The sequence below is a fragment of the Solanum pennellii genome, chromosome 4, assembly GCF_001406875.1.
Source record: "Solanum pennellii chromosome 4, SPENNV200".
Lineage (NCBI taxonomy): Eukaryota > Viridiplantae > Streptophyta > Magnoliopsida > Solanales > Solanaceae > Solanum > Solanum pennellii.
The window spans coordinates 13,565,944-13,573,395 of record NC_028640.1 but is presented as its reverse complement, the minus strand read 5'-3'; the positions used below and the strand labels follow the sequence as shown (position 1 = coordinate 13,573,395).

The window sequence follows — 7,452 nt, the reverse complement described above, 5'->3', positions numbered from 1 at the left end:
ATGCCCCTTTTCTTTATTCTAAAATTAAGAAATTGTGATAGTTTACATCCACTTATAAGGAGGAAATATGGAAGCCAAAAGAAGAATAATAAGAGAGCAACAGAGACAAAATTTAAATACTACTAGTTCTAGAACAAACTTACTGTATTCACTCGACGCGAATGTAGATAAGTCGAGCCAACAGGCTTCAGGTACCGGTTGGTTAAATCAGCACATACACTTCAAGACATATTTGAGTTTGATTAGCCAAAGTACTTGGTTCACAACCATCATGATCACAAGCTAAGACAACTTTATAATCTCTTGATATTGTAAAAGAATCATAGACTTTACCATCTTTTGCTCTTCTTGTACTCAAAGAGAAGGTTAGATTGGTCAAATGTTGTGAGTTTGACAAATCCATAGTCTTAATCTCTTAACACACTCCTTGTAGTGTTAATGGTGGTGAATCTATTCAAATGAGCCCCTCCTCCACCAACAACAACATGAATTGTTCCGTTCACTACGTCAGAATAGTGTGATGTCTCTTACTCTCTTTGTTCACACATTGGTTTTGTCCATACAACAATTTGCCAAACAACAAAATGAATGGTTTTCAAATGTATATATCTAAGTGAAATAGAAATAAAATGTATATATATACCTGGTAAATGGGGCAAACTCTTTCATAGTTATGAACGTGCCCAAAGAATGTCATATCAATCTTATAATTTTGCCAGAGCTTTTGCAAGTGCTCCCTTCCCATGGCCTCTTCAAACAATCCTTCATCAACATACCATTCATTGGATGAGTAACCAAGAACACGATGAGCAGCAAAAATTAGCCAAGATTGTTTATGTCTATTGGCTGACGCAAAGCATTGCTCGATAAGCTTGTATCGTTCTGATCCCTCTCTCCAGTCATGTTCAGTGACTGCTACACAGAAGTGGACATCCCATAATCAGCTGCATATATACCAGAACTTAGCTCTATTTTCTATGGGAATGTTCGTATAATGTTTCAGCTGGTACACCACATTCTCCACCCGAAGCTAGACCGTTGTATATTGATCCACTGTTCTCCCAGGTTCTTTCATGGTTACCACCAGAAAACAAATTGTGGAGAGTTAGAAGAACACTAATTGTGTCTGCATGAAAACGAAAACACGATGCATATGTGTAATATATACATTATCAAATAATCAGAAGCAATCGATCGATCTATCTACAATCAAAAAGGCATTTTTGAGTAGTATATATGAACATGCCTTGCAAATATGAAATGCTATTAATTGGCTCTACTTGTGCTGTAAATTGATCCCATCGTGAGGTATATCAGTAATTTGCATAGGGGAGATGTCCAATAAGGAAAACCGCATCAATGTTACCAAGGTCATCAATAAGGGTGTCAGTTGTCATAAGTGAACCTGGCTGATAATCATTATATTAATTTGAACCATCGCGTTTTTGCTATAAACAACAAAAAGAGTTCAGAGAAATTAACTCCAAATATCACGATAATAAGAACATATAGTACTAGTAGATTATACCTTCCCAATGTCTGAAAATATCACAGATTCATTGTAATGACTCTTTGTTATTTAACCTGCATTATAAGGTTAGCCTAAAACGACAGAAACAGAATAAGATGAAACAGAAAATACATAAAATACAAGAAGTAATCCGAGTCTATAGAAACTACTGTGTGTCCTTAAGAAATTTAATCCCCTCACTGTACCCAAGGTTATAGATTAATTTCTCCCAAAACAAAACGGATTAAACCTGCTAAAGAAATAGTGGTACCTCAAATTTCTTTAACTTCAGGGAACTTCAGAACAGCAACAAGTCACACAGACTTAGTCGATCCACACTTTGATTTATTTAAGAGAAAAATATATATGCAGAGAAGGAAAATTTCAGTGTTTGAAAAATCGAAAATTGACTTTCTTTTAAGAAACGTGTCTGTTCACAGAAATCTGTTCAGACCCGTTTTAATCAGAAAGTTGTGTCTTTTTTGGAAAAAATAACAACTTTTCGGAAAAATGTGTCTGTTAGGAAAATAATGGCTTTTCGGAAAGTAACGACTTTTCGGAAAGATTAACAACTTTTCGGAATGTTACCGTTACCCGCAAATTTATAAGAGAAAATATTAACAGGATTTATTTGATTTAATAAAAACTGATTAAATGAATTTTATCCAAAAAAGCCGAAGTCGAAGCCGAGCGGCGACGGCGCGAGGGGGCATCTTCTTCTTAGCTCTTTAAGAAGTAATAGAAGTGTTTCCTTATATAAGGACAACAATTTCCCTTTCTTTTGCCGATATGGGAGAAATGACTCTTCATTTGCACTTTGCAAATGACTTTTCATTTTCCCTCCAAAATAGTTCCCTCACTTTTCATATTCTCTCTTTTCTTTTCCCATTCACACTTGCAAAACCCAACAATCCCCCACATGAATCGGGAAGGCTATTGTTAAAACATATGCATGAAAAAACTTGTGTGTCTTGTAGGAAAAGGTTAATCGCATCTAGATAAGTAGGTTTCCCTTTAAACTTTTCGTAGTGAACAGATATCGGATATACTCGGTCAATCGGTAGATTTGATATCTTTGAACCGTCGAGCTTTGGTCTATACCTAGACAACATATGTCAGACAATCAACCCTTGAACTGTTCTTAGTTCTCATTGTTTTGTTCGTTTCAGCCATGAACACATCTTAGATAGTAAGTACTTAAAGAACTGGTCTTACCGGATTTTCCTTGAAACGACTTACACTTCACACTTACATAGGTGATTTCTAAATGTGTTATCCCATAGATACACCATTTGATATTCCCTGTATCAAACTTAGAAACCATTAAAAAGTCCTTATGTCTTTATCCTGGTTACTAAACATTGTTTCATCATGAGAATGAACCATAAAATAATAATTTTTCTTGACAATGTTGAACCGTCATCAATGACTTTGTTTTATCTCCTTGAACCTAGATCTTGGGATCTCCAGTCTTCTAGGAAGAGTTACCGCCACGATGACTTGTTCTCGGCCATAGTCCCATTCCCATCGATGATTTCTCAACTCCCTCTCTAGTTAGGCCTTTTGTAAGTGGATCCGACACATTATCTTTTGACTTCACATAGTCAATTGTGATAATTCTACTAGAGAGTAGTTGTCTCACAGAGTTATGTCTTCGTCTTATGTGACAAGACTTGCTGTTATACATAATGCTTCCAGCCCTTCCTATTGCAGCTTGACTATCACAGTGTATGCATATAGGGGACATTGGTTTGGGCCAAAATGGAATATCTTCTAAGAAATTCCGGAGCCATTCAGCTTCTTCACCTTCCTTGTCTAAAGAAATGAATTCAGACTCCATTGTTGAGCGAGCTATACATGTTTGTTTGGATGATTTCCAAGATATTGCTCCTCCACCAATAGTAAAAACGTATCCACTTGTGGATTTTGTTTGAGTTGACCCAGTAATCCAATAGTCATCCTTCAAGAACGGCTGGATATTTGTTGTAATGTAAAGCATAGTTTTGAGTGTCATCTAATTATCCCAAAACTCTCTTAATTGCCAACCAATGACTTCGATTAGGATTACTTCTGTATCGACTCAGTTTACTGATAGCGCAAGCTATGTCTGGTCGTGTACAATTCATGACATACATTAAGCTTCCTAATGCGCTAGCATAGTCCAATTGAGACTGATTTTCACCTTTATTCTTTGGAAGATGAAGGTTTACATCAATTGGAGTCTTTGCCCTTTTAAAATTCAAAAATTTGAATTTTCAAGTATCTTTTGAATATAATGAGTTTGAGACAATGCTAGACCGTTAGAAGTTTTAAGAATTTTAATTCCTAATATCACATCAGCAACTCCCAAATCTTTCATATCAAACTTACTAACAAGTATACGCTTTGTAGCTTTTATATTAGCAATGTCTTTGCTCATTATAAGTATGTCATCTACATATAGGCATAAAATGACTTCCTGATTTGGATTATCTTTAATGTAAACACATTTATCATATTCATTGATCTTAAATCCATTTGACAACATGGTTTGATCAAACTTTGCATGCCATTGTTTTGGTGCTTGTTTTAGTCCATAAAGTGACTTAATAAGTTTGCACACTTTCTTTTCTTTAACAGAAACTATAAAACCCTCAGGCTGTTCTATGCAAATTTCTTCTTCCAGCTCTCCATTTAAGAAGGCTGTTATCACATCCATTTAATGAATTTCAAGACCGTATACTGCAGCTAGTGCAATTAACATCCGAATTGATGTAATCCTAGTCACTGGCGAATATGTGTCAAAATAATCAATACCTTCTTTTTGTCTAAAACCTTTGACAAGAAGCCTTGCTTTATATTTGTCAATAGTTCCATCATCTTTCATCTTCCTTTTAAAGATCTATTTTGAACCCAAGGGTTTGTTCCCTTGAGGAAGATCAACCAACTCCAAGTATGATTGCTTAAGATTGATTCAATTTCACTATTAACAGCCTCCTTCCAAGAGGTTGAGTCACTAGACAACATTGCCAACTTGAATGTTTGAGGCTCACTTTCAAGAAGAAATGTTACAAAATCAGATCCAAATGAAGTAGATGTTCTTTGACGTTTACTGCGTCTTGGACTTTCTTCATTGGGTTCATTCTCTTTTGGTTCTTCTCTGGGTTGTTTAGACCCCCCACTGGATGAATCAAGTCTAGTTTTATACGGATAGATATGTTAATAAATTTCAGCACTATCTGATTCCATTACTGTATTATCATGAATATCCGGATGTTCGTACTTATGAACAAAAAATCGATATGCATTACTGTTTGTGACATATCCAATAAATATACAATCCACAGTCTTAGGCCCTATTTTTACCCTTTTAGGTATAGGAACTTGGACTTTGGCTAGACACCCCCACACTTTGAAATATTTCAAGTTGGGTTTTCTACCTTTCCATTTATCATATGGAATTACATTTGTCTTTGAGTGAGGCACTCTGTTAAGTATTTGATTTGCTGTAAAGATAGCTTCCCCCCACAAGTTCTGTGGTAAACCTGAACTTATAAGTAATGCATTCATCATTTCTTTTAAAGTTTGGTTTTTCTTTTCTGCAATTCCATTAGACTGAGGAGTGTAGGGAGCAGTAGTTTGATGGATTATTCCATTTTGTAAACATATTTCTGCAAATGGAGATTCATATTATCCACCTCTATCACTTCTGATCATTTTGATCTTTATATCTAACTGATTTTCAACTTCAGTTTTATATTGCCTAAATGCATCTATTGTTTCAAACTTACCATTTAGCAAATAGACATAATAATATCTAGTGCAATCGTCAAATAAAAGTTATGAAATACTTTTTCCCACCACGTGATGGTGTTGAGTTCATGTCACAAGTATCAGTGTGAATCAATTCTAAAGGATTTGAATTCCTTTCAATAGATTTATAAGTATGCTTAACATACTTATATTCAACGCAAATTTGACATTTTGATTTATTGCACTCAAATATTGGCAAAATATTTAAATTAATCAGTTTTTTCAAGGTTGTGTTGTTAACAAGTCCCAAACGTTCATGCCATAAACATTTAGACTCAAGCAAATAAGAAGAAGCAAAATCTTTATTCATATCAACTGCAATTACATTGAGTTTGAAAAGGCCATCACTAAGGTAGCCTTTTCTTGCATACATATCATTCTTGGTTACTACTACTTTATCAGAAACAAATACACATTTGAATCCATTCTTGGTCAGAACTGGAATTGAAACTAAATTCTTTCTCAATTCTGGAACATATGAGACCTTATTCAAAGTCACCACCTTGCCTGATGTCATCTTTAATAGGACTTTGCCAGTTCTTTCCACCTTTGCAACAGCGGAGTTTGCCATAAACAACTTCTCATATGTAGGTTATGGAGTATATGATGAAAATAGTTCTTTGTTGGCACAAACATGGCATGAGGCACAAGAATCTATCCACCATTCTCTTGGATTTCCAACAAAATTACATTCTGAAAGCATTGCACAGAGATCGTTCATTTCTCCTTTGGATTCAGCCAAGTTTGCTTGATCCTTCTTTTTCTTGTCCTTCTTAGGACCCTGGCATTCAGTAGCCCTGTGACCATGTTTACCACAGTTGAAGCAGTTTCCATTGAATTTCTTCTTAGGAGGATTGCTTTTTGGACCAGATGATTTCTTTCTTTTCTTTAATTTTGTGGGATCTTCTTCAACAAAATTTACTCCAGATATTGTTGAATTACCACGTGAACTCTTTTCTGCAGCCTTATTATCTTCTTCAATTCTCAACCTTACTATGAGATCTTCAACAATCATCTCCTTGCGTTTATTTTTCAAGTAGTTTTTGAAGTCTTTCCACAATGGAGGTAACTTTTCAATAATTGCAGCCACTTGAAAGACATCATTCACAATCAATCCTACATTAAAGATTATGTGGGTATTAAGGAAAAACTTAATATTTCTAACATAGGCATTAAATAAATTTATACCTTCAGCAAAGAGATCATGGATTATGACCTGCAATTCTTGAACTTGGGTGACGACGGTCTTACTGTCTATCATCTTATAGTCCAGAAATTTTGCCACAATGAATTTATTCATTCCGGCATCTTCTGTTTTGTACTTCTTTTCTAAAGCATCCCAGAGTTCTTTTGTAACGACCTGTTTAGTCGATTCGAGCAGTAAGATTATTTTGACAAAAACTGACTGGGTCGACGGACCACGCGACGGACCGTCATGGTCACGACGGCCCGTGATGGATTCCGTCGTCCCATACATGTAAATTTTCTTCTGCTACTTTTCTCATTACCCTCGACGACAAGTAGGAAGAACCGTGATAGGCACGACAGACCGTCGAGGGGCTTCGTTCCAAAACACTTAAACTCTGAAATTCTGGGTACTGAGATCGACTCTCTGAACTTCGCGACAGAACTGCAGGACGGACCGTCGTAGGTACGACGGACCGTCACAAACTTCTTTACCGAGTTTGACTCTCTGAACTTTGTGATGGACCTGCAGGACGGACCGTCATAGATACGACGGACCGTCACAGGTTGCGTAACCTAACTGGGTCGGATTTCTGTTAAAAGTTTTAAAAGGGTGTTTTGGACTATTTATGACAAACTTTATGATATTAGTGGGGTAAATTTAATGATTTATTTACTTGGAGGGTTAAAGGAGATAACCTTGAAATAAATAATGGTTACTTTTATCATAATGAATTATATGATAATTAGGGTAAAAGAAAAGAATCTAGAGAAGAAAAAGAAAAAGACAGAGAGGAAGAACGGGCGAGAGAGAGAGGAGGAACGAAGAGGAAAGCAAAAGGCATTGGGCAGATAGCTTGCTTGATCACGATTCTTCGGTGGAGGTAGGTTATGGTTTATACTATTTCATAGTAAACTCTAAATAGCGATTGATATGTATTGGGTGGTATTGTAAAGTCTTCTAT

The 7,452-nt window shown here is 35.8% G+C and overlaps 1 pseudogene; it reads right to left on the bottom strand.

Moving 5' to 3' along the window:
* Positions 1 to 202: 202 nt before the first annotated feature.
* The window catches only part of LOC107016525, a 17,293-nt pseudogene continuing 10,043 nt past the window's right edge, over positions 203 to 7,452 (bottom strand).